Source organism: Apium graveolens, chromosome 11 (assembly GCF_009905375.1).
Source record: "Apium graveolens cultivar Ventura chromosome 11, ASM990537v1, whole genome shotgun sequence".
Lineage (NCBI taxonomy): Eukaryota > Viridiplantae > Streptophyta > Magnoliopsida > Apiales > Apiaceae > Apium > Apium graveolens.
The window spans coordinates 135,522,702-135,540,466 of NC_133657.1; the positions used below are offsets into that span (position 1 = coordinate 135,522,702).

General features: G+C 37.8%; 1 non-coding gene across 1 annotated transcript; it reads left to right on the forward strand.

Annotated features, from left to right (window-relative positions):
* Positions 1–433: 433 nt before the first annotated feature.
* LOC141698709 (small nucleolar RNA R71) lies at positions 434–540 on the forward strand. Its single transcript, XR_012565214.1, has one exon. It is a non-coding gene; the product is annotated as a small nucleolar RNA R71 (small nucleolar RNA).
* The last annotated feature ends 17,225 nt before the right edge of the window (positions 541–17,765 follow it).

The following is a 17,765-nucleotide window of genomic DNA, read 5'->3' on the forward strand; positions in this document are numbered from 1 at the left end:
ATTTGGATGATTTCTGTTGTTAGGATGATAGGTCGCTGGCACAGGCTGCTGTTGTCGCTGATAATTATTCACATATTGAACAGATTCGTTGACAAGAGAACACTGATCCGTAGCATGAGAACCTGCACAAAGCTCACAAACCATAGCTATTTGATTAACTCCATACGTAGCCAGAGAATCAACCTTCATTGATAGCGCTTGGAGCTGGGCTGCAATAGCGGTGGCTGCATCAACTTCCAGAATACCTGCTACCTTGCCTGACGTCATCCTCTGAGTTGGGTTTTGATGCTCATTTGCAGCCATCGTCTCTATAAGATTATACACCTCAGTATAGCTTTTAGCCCATAAGGCGCCTCCAGCTGCTGCATCTAGCATGGGCCGAGATTGGGCCCCCAAACCATTATAGAAACCAGTGATCACCATCCAATCCGGCATTCCATGATGTGGACATTTTCTCAATATTTCCTTGTAGCGTTCCCAAGCTTCGCACATAGATTCTGTAGGTTGCTGCGCAAACTGAGTAAGAGCACTCCTCATAGCAGCAGTCTTTGCCATCGGATAAAACTTCACCAGAAACTTTTGCGCAAGATCTTGCCACGTAGTAATGGACCCAGCTGGTTTAGAATGTAACCAGTCTTTAGCCTTGTCCCTCAGTGAGAATGGGAAAAGCCTCAACTTGATAGCCTCATCAGTCACGCCATTATACTTAAAAGTGCTGCAGATCTCGACAAAATTCCTTATGTGCATGTTGGGGTCTTCAGTAGCCGCTCCTCCAAAAGAAACAGAATTCTGCACCATCTGAATAGTGCCCGGCTTGATTTCAAAGGTGTTAGCTTGAATAGCCGGATGAAGGATGCTTGACTGAATGTCATCAATTTTAGGCCGAGAAAAATCCATAAGAGCTGGATCAGCTTGAACAATACGATCTCCCATATTTACTGGTTCTTTCTGCTCAGTTCCTGAATCCGAATCCTCAAAATCTAATTTCTCCGGAATATCAAGAACTTCGTCTGTCTCCTCAGCTGTATCTAAAGTCCTCTTGTGAGCACGAGAACGAGTTTGCATAAACGCTTGCTAAAGTACCTGAAACACAACCAGAAAAAATAAGTAACTACTACGTCCTAATCACTGAGTCCTAATGACCAATGATGGTAAGTACATAAACTAAACAAATGCGCCGAGTCCCCGGCAGCGGTGCCAAAAACTTGTTAGGGCGAAAACACGCGCTAATATTCACGCAAGTATACGCGTTCGCAAGTAATATAGAATACTTTCTAGTTCGTTCCCTCAGAGACTCAGACTAAATTATTGTCTAATTAACTCACTCACCAATGTATGATTACTTCTCAATGTTAAGATACTAACACTTAAAATTGTTGATTAAATATTAACTATAATTAACTACTTAATTAATCACTTAACTAACACTTCAATTTATCAATAATAAAACACTCATGAGATCACAACTTCATTATTACTTCCTTCTATAACCATTGTTATTACCTTTAGCATGTGACAGTGATGATATTAATCGAATAACACGAAACTGATAAAAGCCAACTTTCATTGTACTAATACCATTCTACCAAGCATCCACAATTAAGATAGAAGTTGAATAGTCATCAATTATGTTGAGTTCCCATATGTCTACAGAAATTGACAACACAACGATTTAAGCACAAGTTATTCCTTTTGATTACATAGGGCAAATAAAACTGTTAGAGTTACCCACTAATCATGTACAACGTACATGAACCTATGCTAGCATGGCAAGTTCTAAATCTCAAGATCCACCGTCGCTTCACAAGAGATTAACACCCTATCTTATATGTTCGCGACGCACATAAGACGAATACGCACAACCAATACTAGATATCATGCAATCATCACACACTAAAGTACTAAACAATTAACTAAAGAATTCCATAATAAATCCGTTGCAACCCCATGATCACGATTAGCCCACAATAGCACTTATCGTCATCATGGGTTCATATGAAATCATGATAAACAAACACAAGAAAATAATAACTAAACTAATTATATTAAAACAGAGTACGTCACAAGAGTAAATAAGTTCAAAGCAAGAAAACTAGCATCCAACGTTACAACGAAACAAGAATCACAAGAAGATATGCTTCCTCTTCATTGCGGTGTGCTAAATCGGTCTTCTTCCTTATCTCCTTCGCTCCTTGCATAAAAACACAATCTTCTTCAATCCACACTTGTGAAAAACGTCTCAAATCTACTTATATAATAGTCCCATAAAACTCAGATTACATAGAAGTGGAAACCAAACAGAAGTAGAAGTCCTAAAATAATTTGTCTTTTTTCCCGACCCTGCGCGGCCGCTCAGCCTAGCTGAGCGGGCGCTCAGCTTGCTGCGCGGCCGCTCAGCAATGCTGAGCGGGCACTTAGACCTCTACTGGAAAAATTCTGATTTTGCTCCGTTTCTTCGCCGTAATCTGCCCGTTTCTTTCCTCTCGCAATGGTGAACACATGCCAAGGCTTATTCTTGATGATTCCTCCCCAGAAATGCAACTAAAACCCTGAAATGCATAATCACTAGAAAAACGCATCAAATACACAAAATACTTGATTTCAAGACACCAATTTAAGCCATTTTAAGACGCTCTAAGTGGTATAAAATGCCACTTATCAAGAACTCATCATCACCATGGGTTCATATGAAAATATGATAATAACACGACAATATAAACTAATAAAAATATTTATTAAAACCAGAGTATGTCACAAGAGTATTAAGGTTCAAAGTAAAAAAAACTAGCGTCCACTGTTACAATGAATAAAAGAATCACAAGATAACGTATGCTTCCTCTTCTTCGTTGTGGTGTGCTAAAACGGTCTTCTTAATCTACTCCTTGCTTGATTGATACTTGTTCCTTGTTGCTTGTTATTATGAAACGTCTCCCAAGATTGCTTATATAAGAATCTACAAGAAACAGCTAGAAGTCTAATTAGAAAATCCAGAATTAATTATTCCGACCCCAGGCGGCCGCCCCAGGTCTCAAGCGGGCACCTGCACCTCCAGGCGGTCGCCCCACATCCCAGGCGGGCGCCTGGACAGCTTCTAGAAAATTCCAATTTCTGGTCCTGATTTTGCTGATTTCTTCGCACAACTCCCCGCAACTGATTCCAAGTACTTCCCTAGGCTTATTTTGATGAAATCCCCCTAAATTCACAAGTTATACCCTGAAATGCAAAAACACTAGAAAAACGTATCAAATACACAAAATACTTGATTTCAAGCCATTATAAGACGTTCTAAGTGGTATAAAATGCCACTTATCACACCCCCAAACTTAAATCGATGCTTGTCCTCAAGCGTCAGACTCAAAATAAAATAAAACATGCATGAATGCAAACTACATGAAATGCAGCGATCCCCATCGCGATGACTAAACCAACCAACACATAACATCTCAACAAATGCAATTAGGCGACTAAAGATCAATCAAATCACGCAAGCTAACATACAACTAGAAATGTGGTGTGTGCGAATGCTTAACAGATATGCTTCGAAACTAGATCAATTATCATAACTCAATTATCCTCAAGGCAATCACAAGATTATACGAATAATATATTCTAAACACAAAATGACTTATAACACTTCAAGATCAATGGAGCTTATTACGGAATCATGCTTTTATTTAACACAATACACAAATGCATATTTGATCGTGCAATGAGCGAGGTCCACAAAAGACTTATGCAATGGCATCCATTTAGCGAGCGTTAGGTTAGCGGATCCCAGACTATAAAAGCCTTAGGTAACTAGGCACAAAGTCCCCTAAGAACTTAATAACTCGAATACCAAAGAGCTCACTCGTGATCAATTATGCATTAAACCATATTTTTTCTCTTTTTTTATTTTTCTATTTTTCTTTTTTTTCATTTTTTTCCAATTTCTGAGCAAGTGCGTTTCGCTCCATCTTGCTCAACTCTAGACTACTCGCATACGATACGAGCTGGCTACTAGCCATTTGACGACTATCCACGACTAACAATGAATTCTAATTTTTACTCCAATTTTATCTTTTCATGCCTTATATCATTAAGAGCCTATCATACATTCTAAGCATAATCAATAAATTAACCTCAAAAATCATCAAACCATGACAATAATCTAGTCCTTAAGCATACTCTAAGACTTAGTGAAATTACAAGTGTTTCTAGCATGAATGTCAACCTAACAAGATTCAACATCACTCTACCGCTATCACTACACTCGCATCAATATCACATATCAATTGGTAAAGCAACACAAAAGGGATCATGGAATATGCATGAGCTACATGACATGATAAATAAAGCTGTAAAATAAAAAAAACTATATGGCAAAAATATGCAACTATATGAACTAAACTATCATGAATATGCAACTACATGACACACATACAAATATGTTCCTTAACTACCACCCCCAAACTTAAAATCTTCACTTTCCCCAGTGAAGGTAATAGAAAGGAACACAGGGTATACCTACTCAGAAAATCATCATCACCCTCAGAGGGTGGAGTGTCAGGAGGCGGATAATCAGAGTCCTCACCAAAAACGGGCCACTGGATGTCAGCTCCAAGGCCTCTGAAAGCAGTCCTAAGTTCTAGGGTGAGCTCCTGAGCAAACCTACTCAGCGACTCGCATATCGCATCCATCCTCCTGGATAGCCTCCTGTACTAGACATCAGCCATCCCTGAACCATCACCTCCCTGCGCTCTAGAAGAACCTGCCTCACCATGAGCCTGACTGGGCCTAGCCATCGTAGCACCAGCTGCTGGACGTCCTCCTGGAAGACGATATCCCAAACCATGCTCATCGGGCTCTCCACCCGTTCACTCCTGCATCGCATTCAGCGTCGATGAATCAATAAGAGTGGCCGGCATCTGCAGCTGCTCATAAGAAGGCCAGTGGACTCCAACTGCCTTACACAACTTCATGACAACAGAGGTATGTGGGATGTTATTATGCGTCCTCCTCCTCAAAAACTTCAAAATCCCTTGGTAGATGAACTCATCAAGGTCCACATAATACTCCTCATTCAGAATCCCCCATAAAAACCTGGCTCTCTCAACTGTAACCTCATGTGCATGTGAAGAAGGCAAAATATTAGCATAAATAAAGGCATTCCATGCACGGGCACACATGTTCATCGCAACAGCCGAGAAAGAACGATATTCGTTAGATCCCATCTTAAACTTCCACACCGTGCCCGGCTGACAGAGAGTAGCAATAATCAAATCCGTGTCAAAATCCTCGGGAGTCTTCTCGTTCCAATTCTCCTCCTGGGGCTTTCTTTGTCACTGCCCAATAACACGGCGAATTGCCTCGGGCTGATAATCAACTATAAGCCCACGAACAACAGAATACCCATTCTTGTCGGCCTTGGCGTTCGCATAGAACTCGCGAACCACACTCATCGGGACCGCCTCAGGTGACTCACAAAAAGTGATCCAAATCTTCTCTGCAATCATCGGCAATAACTCACCATCCCTCCCCGATGGAAAAAATCCCCTCTCCTTCAGAATCGGCTTAGTCAGAAGCCTAGCATACTCCTCCTCAGCAGTCCTATCCACCAATCGGGGCCTCGCAGTAGTACCCCTTGAAGAATCAGCAGTAGGAATGGTGTTGCTACTATCAACAGGTCGAGATCTCTTTGGGGCCATTAAAACTAAGAGTAAGAGTTGTAGAGTTGTGTTTTGTGTGTAGGAAAGGGTTTGTAAGTTGAAAGTATATAGGAGTGTATATGGAGAGATTGTGTGTATATATAGGATAGGATTTAGGATTAGAAATTGATTAGGAGTGGGGTTTGTGGCTTGTTTATAGGAGAAAATTCGTGGGTTAATAGGGTTATGGCAGTGGAATTGTTTTGTGTTTTATTTTCTGTTTTTTATATAAGGCTAAGAATTTTTTTTCAAACAGTAGGTCTCCAGGAGGTCGCCTGGAACCAGCAAGCGGCCGCTTGGAACCTGCAGGCGGGCGCCTGGTAGGTTCCTGGAAAAATAATTTCTGCTTTATTTTTTTTCTATTTTTTTGGGGTTTTGGATAGAGTACTAACTTATAAAGGTTCCTATAGTCTCACATCTTGGGTTTCTTCCCAAGAAGCGCTTCTTTTACGTCATTAGCTTGTCGTAAAGTAGTTCGATTAAGTTGACAATAAAACGGCACTAACCACTTCCCGATTTGCCGTGTCCCCATAATAGTGCTTCAATCTCTGACCACTAATTTTGAATGCTTGGCCCGGATCATTCTCAAAAATTTCCACCGCTCCGTGTGAAAACACAGTTTTGACGATAAATGGTCCAGACCACCTTGATTTCAACTTTCCAGGAAAAAGTCGGAGACGAGAGTTGAATAAAAGAACTTGTTGCCCTAGCACAAATAACTTGGGAGATAACCTCCTGTCGTGCCACCTTTTCACTTTTTCCTTGTACATTTTGTTGTTCTCGTATGCTTGAAGTCGAAATTCATCAAGTTCATTTAACTGAAACATTCGCTTCTTCCCAGCTGCATCTAGATCAAGGTTTAACTTCTTCAATACCCAATAAGCCTTATGCTCAAACTCCGCAGGTAAATGACATCCCTTACCATAGACAAGTTGAAATGGGGACATCCCAAGTGGAGTCTTGTATGTTGTTCTATAAGCCCAAACAGCTTCATCGAGCATCAAATACCAATCATTCCTTGATGGACAAACAACTTTCTCAAGAATGTGCTTGATCTCTCTATTAGACACTTCAGCTTGACCATTAGTTTGTGGACGATAGGCAGTAACAATACGATGATTCACATTGTAGTGTTGCATCATAGAAGTAAACTTACGATTGCAGAATTGCGACCCCACATCACTTATGATAACTCGTGGCGTTCCAAACCTTGTGAATATCTACTTATGAAGAAAACTCAACACTACCTTTGCATCATTCGTCGATAGAGCCTTGACTGCTACCCATTTTGAGACATAATCGACTGCCAGCAGGATGTACTGATTATTGCAGAATGAGATAAATGGTCCCATGAAATTGATTCCCCAAACATCGAAGACCTCAACTTCAAGCATCACATTTAAAGGCATCTCATCCTTTCTAGTAAGATTCCCAACTCTTTGGCAACGATCACACCTTAAAACGAACTGATGTGCATCCTTAAACAACGGTAGGCCAGAAAAAACCTGCTTGAAGAATACGAGCTGCTATCTTTTCACCACCATAATTTTGACGCCCTCAATCTCGGGGTTAGGAAATGAGGACCCACACACCTTTAATCTAATAATTAAATAAGCATAAACCCCGATTAACTACTAACATGATCAAACATGATAAAGTATGAGACAAGATTACAACTACCAACCATAAAATATAACTTACAACCCCAAAATAATATTAAATAAACATAATCGATTCCGGCTTGGAACCGACATATAACCCATTGTATTTTTACAACATTCTGGCTAAGCGCTTTCTCACTCAAAAACACCACTACCTACTCCGGCAACCGGAAGCCCTCAACACGGTAGGGACCACCAGGTACGCTCTTACGAGTAGTGCGCCTAAGCCTGGCCATCTCTTGCTTAACTGCCATGGTTAGATTAAAACAAGACATATGAGTATAAAACTCAGCAAGTAGCTATAAAGCAGTTCTACGATATAAAATCCACAATATACTTTACCAATCTCAGGGCATTCTACTTTATTTGTTCTAGGTGGCAGATTTCCATCTTTCGGGTTATGAAAGGGTTATGAATGAAAAATGTGGGGCTTTCAAGGAACAAGGCTCGAAGCAGGGTGAACGCCGAAATTCATCACAAATCATTAAAGGATCAAAACAGATCTTTTAGAAAGGAAAGTAACAATATTTCACTATATGGAACCAATTATATGATCAACAGATTAAAATCAGGGTTCACGAGCTTTAAGCTTCACAATATCACAATCAACTCTTTTCAAAGCAATATAAACCATTTTCATTTTTTTCAAAGAATCAATTACTGAGTAGGAAGTTTCAATTCCTTTTTAAAATCAATATATAACCCTTGATTGGACCACTTTATCTTTTCATTTCATTATAATACGGGTGATCAGCCCGTACCAACCTCCATCTGGTCTTTAAGGTACCATACGGCATAATTTCAGCCTTAAACTGGACTAGCCCCGCTAGCCTCTTACAATGACTAGACTAGTCCCACTGCCTCTTACGTCCAATCCAATCCATCAGGATTTCGTTTGCAAAATATTAAGTTGGAAAAAGTAGGTTTTCTAAATTCATTTTATCATTACCAAGAATATGAAATCATTCGGACACTTTCAAGTCGAAACTCATTCTTAGATTCAATTTTAAGAATTCAAAGTTAAGGAAATGGATCAAGGACAAACAAGATGAAATTCTAGGGGTTTTGAATCAATGATAACAAGGTACTTAAGTTAAAAGAATCAGATTGTTCCAAGAATCAATAGGGGATATGGTGATCAAAGAATATGGCATCATTACAAGGGGTTCGTAAAGGTAATTATAGGGTTTATAACAGTTCATGGCATAACAAATAAGTTGAACAGAAAAGATGGGTTACCAAAGGGTTGAATCAATAAGCTTATTAGTAACAGTTTTACAAGATCAAAGACAGGGTAGCTCAAACAATAACAGGGTTTCTTTATTTTAACAGTTCAATACTCTACATGGTATGAACAACATTCTCTTTATAACCATTTACACAAGTAATTAGAGTTACTTGCCTGAATTCGCTTTCCTGTTTCACAAAGGTTGAACTACTGCCACCTAGTATACCTTTCCATTTCCTAGCCTGAATGCCCTCACGTTCCGAATCTACAATCAAAACCAAAACCTCAATTAGTTTCTCAACTCTCGTTTCCAGAATGTTCACTCAATACGATAGCTCGATTATACTTCTGACTCGAACTATACGAGTATAGCTTATATACACACATGCACATAGCACATAACACATTCTTTTCTCATAGCCTTTATATCTCTATATATATACTTGATCACCAACTTATACTCGCTAAATATTGACTATTCTCCAAATCAAACATGTATAACTCATACAAACACACAATTTCATTCATAGCTAATTACTTATGACCATAGCTATCACTTATAGCTTTTAAAATCAATCAACTCAATTTCCCTTTTTCTTTTATCCTTAATTCGAACCAAAATAACAATCCAACAAGCAAAATCAAAGATTTTCACATATAAACAATCAGGGCTCATTTGTAAAACCTGAACACTATTTTCTGGATAGTTAAGATTCTGGATGAGTAATAAATCTGAACGATGAATAAAGAACGTCATTTGATTAACAAAACTAAAACTTCTGAATGATGGTTTTATATTTTTCACCATAATGAAATATTAATAATAAAATTTAACATCAAAGTTATATTACTATATATACTATTTTCTCAATAATAATTGGTAAAAATGTTAAATTAAATTAAAAATAAAAGAAAAGATCAACCTAATTAACCATTTTCTTAACATAGGTACACAATTAGAAAAGTAATCTTCTAAAAAAATTAATAATATATTTTTTTGAATGCACAACAAAAAATTGCATTTCTTTAGTAGGAATAAATAAAGGCTCGATTTTCTCATTTTTATTAAGAAGATGAAATGAGTGAAATATTCTAAGGGACAAGAGTAATAACATAAACAAGACACAAGACAGTAATATTGTGAATCATTCAGCGCCAATTTTAAGGGTGTGTCGTCCAGAATTTTTTATGGAGTCGTCCAGATTTTAAAAGATAAGTCAAACAATCTGAATAGCAAATATGAGTTTCATTCAGTTCATGTGGTCTCATTCACCCATTAATGGGGCCGCAATCATTCTTTCAATTACCAAAAATCAAGTTTTGACCTTTATTCCCTATGGCCTATTCGGCCTTAACACTTATCACAATGAAGAATAAAACATGCAAAGCCCTTATTTGACATGCATCAAGTATATCATCCCAAACTAGTTTGATTTCATTCTTACAACTCATTTAAACTCATAATTCAAACGTAATCATGGATGATCACTCAATTTAACACTTAATTCAACTTAATCGAGTAGAAACATTTGAAATTTCCAAGAATCATAACATGCATGCATCAATTTGGACTATAACTCATTCTAATTACTCTACAATTTATAAAACAAATATCAATAGATCATTTGCACCAACAAATCAACATGAATTTCCAAAAAAACAAGAACCATTCGGCATCTTCTATGAATCCTCACATACAAACTCAATTTCAAACTTTTGCATCTTTAATCACACTAATCTCTTAAAATTAAGCTAGATTATCATTCATAATCAACAAGAATCAACTCATCAACTTGTAAACTACAAAACCATTCGGCCTTTCAAAATAAACCACATGCAAACACAAAATAATTGATTAAATACTAGAGCTCAGTGTTTAACATCATTGCTCACCACCGGTTCACCGGAGTTCATCACCGGTGGCGGTGGCATCACGGTGGTGCCCCCATTCGGGGGTTTCCAACCTTCAACCACCGATTTTCTCTAGTGATTACACACATGCAAGCACTCATCTTCACTTTAAATCATTCAAGAACCAAAACCCTTTTGTTTTCATGAAAACCGAATTCAAAACCACCAAATCCAACTTTGGTTTTTCTCAAAAACTTGAAGATAGTGACATGTATGTATGTATATAGGTGGATATTGTTGGTAACCACGGACTTAGGGTGTTACTACGTTTTACGATAAAGATTACGAAAAGAGGATTACCTTGTTAATGGTTGATTCCACGCTCTTCTATTATATTCACAAATTCCCTTGAGCGAAGTGTGGCCTCCGTCTTCTCAAGTTATCCTCTCTTCTTGCTCCTTGGTGGCTACAATATGTTTTCACACAATTTCCAAGCAAGAAGAGAATAAGAATATATATAGGCTACAATAGGGACCATGGATAATTAGGTTGGGCCTTCTAATTACATCTTGAGCCTAGCCCAATATAATTAAATATTAATTCAATCCACTAAAGAATTAATATTTGCACTACCTTTCCTAATACCGTAATTTAATTAATTCGGTTCCAATATTATTTGCTTATTAAATTCCCCATATTTAAAATATCATATGTCCATTAATTAAATAAATTACTGATAATTTATTTAATTAATATCTTTTATCCTTGATCATCCACTCAACCTTTATTTAATTATGCCAGAATAAATTCCACCTGCAGGGTTTCACATAATTAAATCTTTTTGAGCTTTCAAGGGGACATCATTAACCCGAATATTATCAGGACATGGATTCCTTCAATAAATAATATCCACCATGTATATAATTCCATCACCCAAAATATAATGATATAATTCAAAAGAATTATTTCATATATAAATCAAAGAATGTAAATAATATACACGTGTCAATTACTATTTCCGGATTAAGAACCTAAGCATTAATAATAACATAGAATCTTAGTTCTCCTTCTTAATCAGTATTAAGGGAACAATTCTAAATTTGATCCTGTTCAATATACATAAAGTATACTAGCATTATTTATTAGTCAATATAAACTAATCTAAATAATACTACAGCAATACCAGTGGATTGTCCAACACCACCTGTGCTGTGAACCTTATTATATTATATAACCGTATTTAACAATCTAATATTCTGTATCCCATTTAATACTAGATTGTTCACAATATATAATATTAGACAACATGTAAACATTCAAATGATTCTCAAATAAACTGGCCAGAAATAAATGTACATAACTTCAAATAAATATTTTCAGTATACACTAACAATCTCCCACTTATACTCAAAATATTCTATGTGTACATCAGTGTTTATTTAATCCACTATTACATAAAAATCTATGTGTCCATCCATCTGACTCCTATCGCTTCCACATGCTTGTCAAAAACCTTGGTTGGCAAGCTCTTTGTGAAAGGATCTGCTCGGTTTTCTTCTGATGATATGTGAGCCACAACTATATCCCCTCGCTTTACGATTTCTCGTATGAGATGATACTTACGTTCAATATGTTTAGCTGCTTTATGGTCTCGCGGTTCCTTTGAATTTGCCACAGCACCAGTGTTATCACAATACACCGTCAAGCTCCTAGGCAAATTAGGTACCACATCTAAGTCCAAAAGGAAGTTCCTGAACCATACAGCCTCCTTGGCAGCCTCAGAGGCCGCCACGTACTCGGCCTCCATGGTGGAGTCTGCAATGCATTTCTGCTTTACACTCCTCCATATAACGGCTCCACCTCCCAAAGTAAAAACATATCCCGAGGTTGATTTCCTCTTATCCCTATCTGATTGGAAATCTGAATCAGTATATCCCAAAGGAAATAGATCTGAGGCCTTGTAAATTAACATATACTCCTTAGTCCTTCTCAGGTATTTGAGTATAGTTTTTACTGCACTCCAATGTTCCTGACCTGGGTTCGACTGATATCTACTAACCATGCCTACAGCAAAGCAGATGTCAGGCCTCGTACATAACATAGCATACATTAAGCTTCCACATGCTGAAGCATAAGGAACTGCTTTCATGCTCTCTATATCCTTAGGTGTCGAAGGACACTGCTTCTTAGATAGAGCAACTCCATGCTTAAAAGGTAAAAAACCTTTCTTGGAGTTCTGCATGTTAAAATGAGCTAATACTTCATCAATGTAGGGCTCTTGAGATAAAGCCAACATCCTTTTCTTGCGATCCCTTATAACTTTGATCCCAAAGATGTATGCCGCTTCACCTAAGTCCTTCATGTCAAATTGTTTGAACAACCATGCCTTTACTGATGACAACATCTCAACATTGTTTCCAATGAGAAAAATATCATCTACATATAGTACTAGAAAAACCACTGCATTACCTTCACTTCTCTTATACACGCACGATTTGCTTGGACTTTGATCAAATCCATATGACCGGACTGCCTGATCAAAATGAATATTCCAGTCTCTAGAAGCTTGTTTAAGTCCATAAATAGACCTCTTAAGCTTACATACCAGATGCTCTTGGCCTTCCTTAATGAATCCTTTTGGTTGCTGCATATAGATGGTTTCTTCAAGACTTCTATTAAGAAAAGCTGTCTTGACATCCATTTGCCAAATCTCATAATCGAGATGAGCTGCTATAGATAAAAGAATACGGATTGACTTAAGCATGACTACCGGTGAAAAGGTTTCCTCATAATCGATACCTTCTTTCTGAGTATACCCTTTCGCAATAAGTCTTGCTTTCCAGGCTTTCACCTTTTTATCTAATCCCCTCTTTTTCTTGTAGATCCACTTACATCCAATAGGTTTTATACCTTTGGGTGGTTCCACGAGCTCCCAGACCTGATTAGAATACATTGATTCTATCTCAGATTCCATCACCTTTTGCCAAAGATCTGCATCTTTGTCTTGTACTGCCTCTTCGTATTTACGGGGATCATCATCATGTTCACCAGGGACCAAGTCTGAAGACTCTCCCAAAAACATGAATCTATCAGGTTGTTGAACAACCCTCCCACTACGACTAGGCACTGGTGCGGTATTAGTGACAGGTTGTACATTATGTTGTGGTTGTTCTACTTGTACTACAGCTTCATGGGTATTATTTGTCCCTCCCACTAGTTCCTCTAAAACGACACTACTCATGGGTTTGTGATTCATTATATAGTCCTCCTCCAAGAATCTTGCATTGGTGCTAACAATGACATCCCGATTTTTCGGACTATAAAATAAATATCCTTTCGTTCCCATGGGGTAGCCTACAAACAACCTTACTTCTGTACGAGATTCTAACTTAGTCACGTTTTTGTTCAGCACATGTGCTGGACAACCCCATATTCGAATATGTCTTAGACTCGGTTTATCCCCGCTCCACAATTCTAAGGGGGTTTTAGGAACCGACTTAGAAGGTACTAAGTTCAGAAGATAAGCTGCTGTCTCTAAGGCATGTCCCCAAAATGACTTGGGTAAATCCGAATAACTCATCATCGATCTAACACTCTCTAAAAGAGTCTGGTTCCTTCTCTCTGCTACACCGTTCTGCTGGGGTGTGCCTGGTGCAGTTAACTGGGATTCTATCCCATTTTCTGATAAATATTCCCTAAATTCTCCAAGCAAGTATTCGCCACCACGATCTGATCGTAGTGACTTGATACTTTTATTAAGTTGCTTCTCCGTTTTAGCTTTGTACTCTTTGAACTTATCAAAGCACTCAGACTTACGGTGCAACAAATAAACGTACCCATATCTAGAATAATCATCAATAAAAGTGACGAAATATTCATAACCACCTCTTGCTTGGATATTCATGGGTCTACATAAATCAGAGTGAACCAATTCTAATACTTGTTTGGCTCTATTCCCCTTTACCTTGAAAGGCCTTTTAGTCATTTTACCTTCCAAGCAGGATTCACAAACTGGAAATGGCTCCACTGCCAATGAGCTTAAAGGCCCGTCTACTACCAGTCTTTGAATCCTCCTTAAGTTAATATGACCTAATTTCAAGTGCCAAAGATATGTTTGGTTCAAACTAGAAGGTTCCTTTCTTTTAGTAGAGTTAGAAGATGTGTTGTTCAATTCCCTAAATTGCAGTTGCAGTGCAGGTTGACTACGATTAATTATATACAAATTGTCTTGCAATGTGCCAGAACATATAATTCGTTTATTCATCATAATAGAAACATTACGATCCAAACAAACATTATAACCATCCAAAGCAAGTTTAGAAACTGAAATTAAATTCCTTCTAAAAGAAGGTACATAAAGACAATTGTTCAAAACCAAAATCCTATCAGAACCAAAAGATAAATGAATAACTCCTACTGCAACTACTGCTACTTTCGTAGCATCTCCCATGAACACGTATATCTCACCATCTCTAAGCATTCTGGATAGTTGGAACCCCTGCATAGAATTACAAACATGATCAGTGGCTCCTGTATCTACACACCAAGTGCTCGTAGATATAGCCGCTATAAATGTTGTTGTAACCAGAGAAAGAGACATACCAGTATTGTTTGTCTTCTTAGGAAGAGGACAATCCTGTTTCCAGTGACCTGACTATCTGCATCTGAAGCACTTTCCCTTAGGCTTTTTCACACCACCCTGAACTCCCACTGCCTTCACAGCTTTCTGTGTCTGAGCCTTTTTCTTCTTCTTAATACCTTTCGGCTTAAAGGAAGAACCTTTCTCAGCCACATTCACTTGAACACTCTGCCGAAATAATCCCTCAGCTGCCTGAAGTTCTGTCAGCAGTTCCGCGAGACTATACTGCCTCTTGTTCATGTTGTAATTCAAGTGGAACTACTCAAAACTCTTGGACAAGCTCATAAGGATAATGTCAATCTGGGTTTCCCCGTCAAGTTCAGCACCAAGGATCTCTATCTCATTCAGATGCGACATCATCTTGAGAACATGATCCCTTACAGGTGTGCCTTCAGCCATCTGAGTGTTCATTAAATCCTTCATGGCTACTTGCCTAGCAGCCCTATTCTGATCTCCAAAAAGTTTCTTGAGATTAAAGAGCATATCTGAAGCAGTGGCCATAGACTGATGCTGATGCTGCAAAACACCCGACATTGCTGCCAGAATGTAATATCACGACATCTCATCAGCCTTAATCCACCGTTTATAATACTCTTTCTCATCTTCAGGAGCATCAGCAGCAGGTTGTTCAGGCTTGGGTTCATAAGTGTAAAACTTGTACTCCTCAGCAGTCAACACAATGTCCAAATTTCGTTTCCATTCAATATAGTTAGGTCCGGTAAGTTTTATCCTTAAGTATGGTGAATAGTGGATTAAAGCCCATTTTATCCTGAGAATCATGCATAAAAACATCACTTAAATAAGGGTGCATTAATTATTAAGATCTATTGATTCCTCTAACAATTATTAAAATTTAATGCACTAACATATAAACACCATAAGCTTCTGGTACGCCACGATGTGTGACATGTATACCACCTAATTTTATTTAAATGTTACTTCGGTCCTATTACTAAACAATATGCCACATTGGGGTGGATTATATTATTTTTCATAGCTAAGTGTATACCATCATCAAATCTTAAATTATTCGAAATCTATGGAACTTGGTACGCCACGATGGGTGGCGTGTATACCTTCCAATATTCGTAATTTTGCCTTGAATAGAATACTTCAATTCAATATTCATCAATGGTTTGATTTCCAGGTAGTGGAGGAGTCACATCGGTCTCGATTAAAACCCACAGCCTTACAAGTTCGATGAACCCGTTTTTGACAAAATCGCCCCAAATCAGAAATAAAGAAAATCCGTATTTATTCCTTTCAAAATTTATTAATTTAAGAAGTTTGTTCTAGTAAATTCTATAACATTCTAGACACCATAAATAACATGCCACGATGGGTGACGTATATATAATTTATATTCGTCTTTATGTTAAATTACCTACAACCAATAATGGAGACCATGGGATTTAATTTCATATTAATTCCCTCTCCCACTTAGAATTTTTTTTTATTAAAATTGAGGAATTTTAAAATTAAATGGGGCCCTATATTGTTATAATTATATCTAATCATGCATTCAAAATACACACATAATTTTAGCAACATATAATATTTAATTAAAGCAATAAATAAAATTTATGTCCATGTCGTCCTAATTAAGTTAAACATGCAATTTTAAAAGAATTACACACATAATTAACGACACACATAATCAATAAATTAAAGCAATAATTAAAATTTAATGGAAAAAATTAAAATAAATTTTCCACTATTATGGCCCTTGAAAAAAATCCAGTTCTCAAAAAAAAATCTGCCCCAAGCGCGCCCCGAAGCCCCCAGCAGCCCCAGCAGCCCCAGCTGCCGCAGCAGCCCCTGCAACCCCGGCAGCAGCCCCAGCAGCCCCGGCAGTCCCAGCAGCCCCAGCAGCCCCGGCAGTCCCAGAAGCCCCAGCAGCCCCAGCAGTCCCAGCAGCCCCAGCAGCCCCATGTAATCGCACAGCGGAAGAAAAAACTACCGGAATTGATTTCCGATCGCACATAATTATTACAAAATACCCGGAACAATTACAAAAAAAATAGATCTAATATAAAACTAATTTTGTAAAATCTATTCTAACACGATCAACCCTCGTGTAAATTACAACCACGATTAAATCACGTGGAAACCAAAACAAAAATTAACCACGATTAAACCGCGTGAGATCCAAACACATAATTAAAATATACATGGCCATAATAGTGGATTAACAACCTGCATCAAAACCAATACAAGAAAAACACTATATACACGCATATATAATTACGACATGGACATTATATCATAAAACGTAGAACCCATTACCAGACTCTGATAGCAATTGTTGGGAACCACGGACTTAGGGTGTTACTACGTTTTATGATAAAGATTACGAAAAGAGGATTACCTTGTTAATGGTTGATTTCATGCTCTTCTATTGTATTCACAAATTCCCTTGAGAGAAGTATGGCCTCCGTCTTCTCAAGTTATCCTCTCTTCTTGCTCCTTGGTGGCTACAATATGTTTTCACACAATTTCCAAGCAAGAAGAGAATAAGAATATATATAGGCTACAATAGGGACCATGGATAATTAGGTTGGGCCTTCTAATTACATCTTGAGCCTAGCCCAGTGTAATTAAATATTAATTCAATCCACTAAAGAATTAATATTTGCACTACCTTTCCTAATACCATAATTTAATTAATTCGGTTCCAATATTATTTGCTTATTAAATTC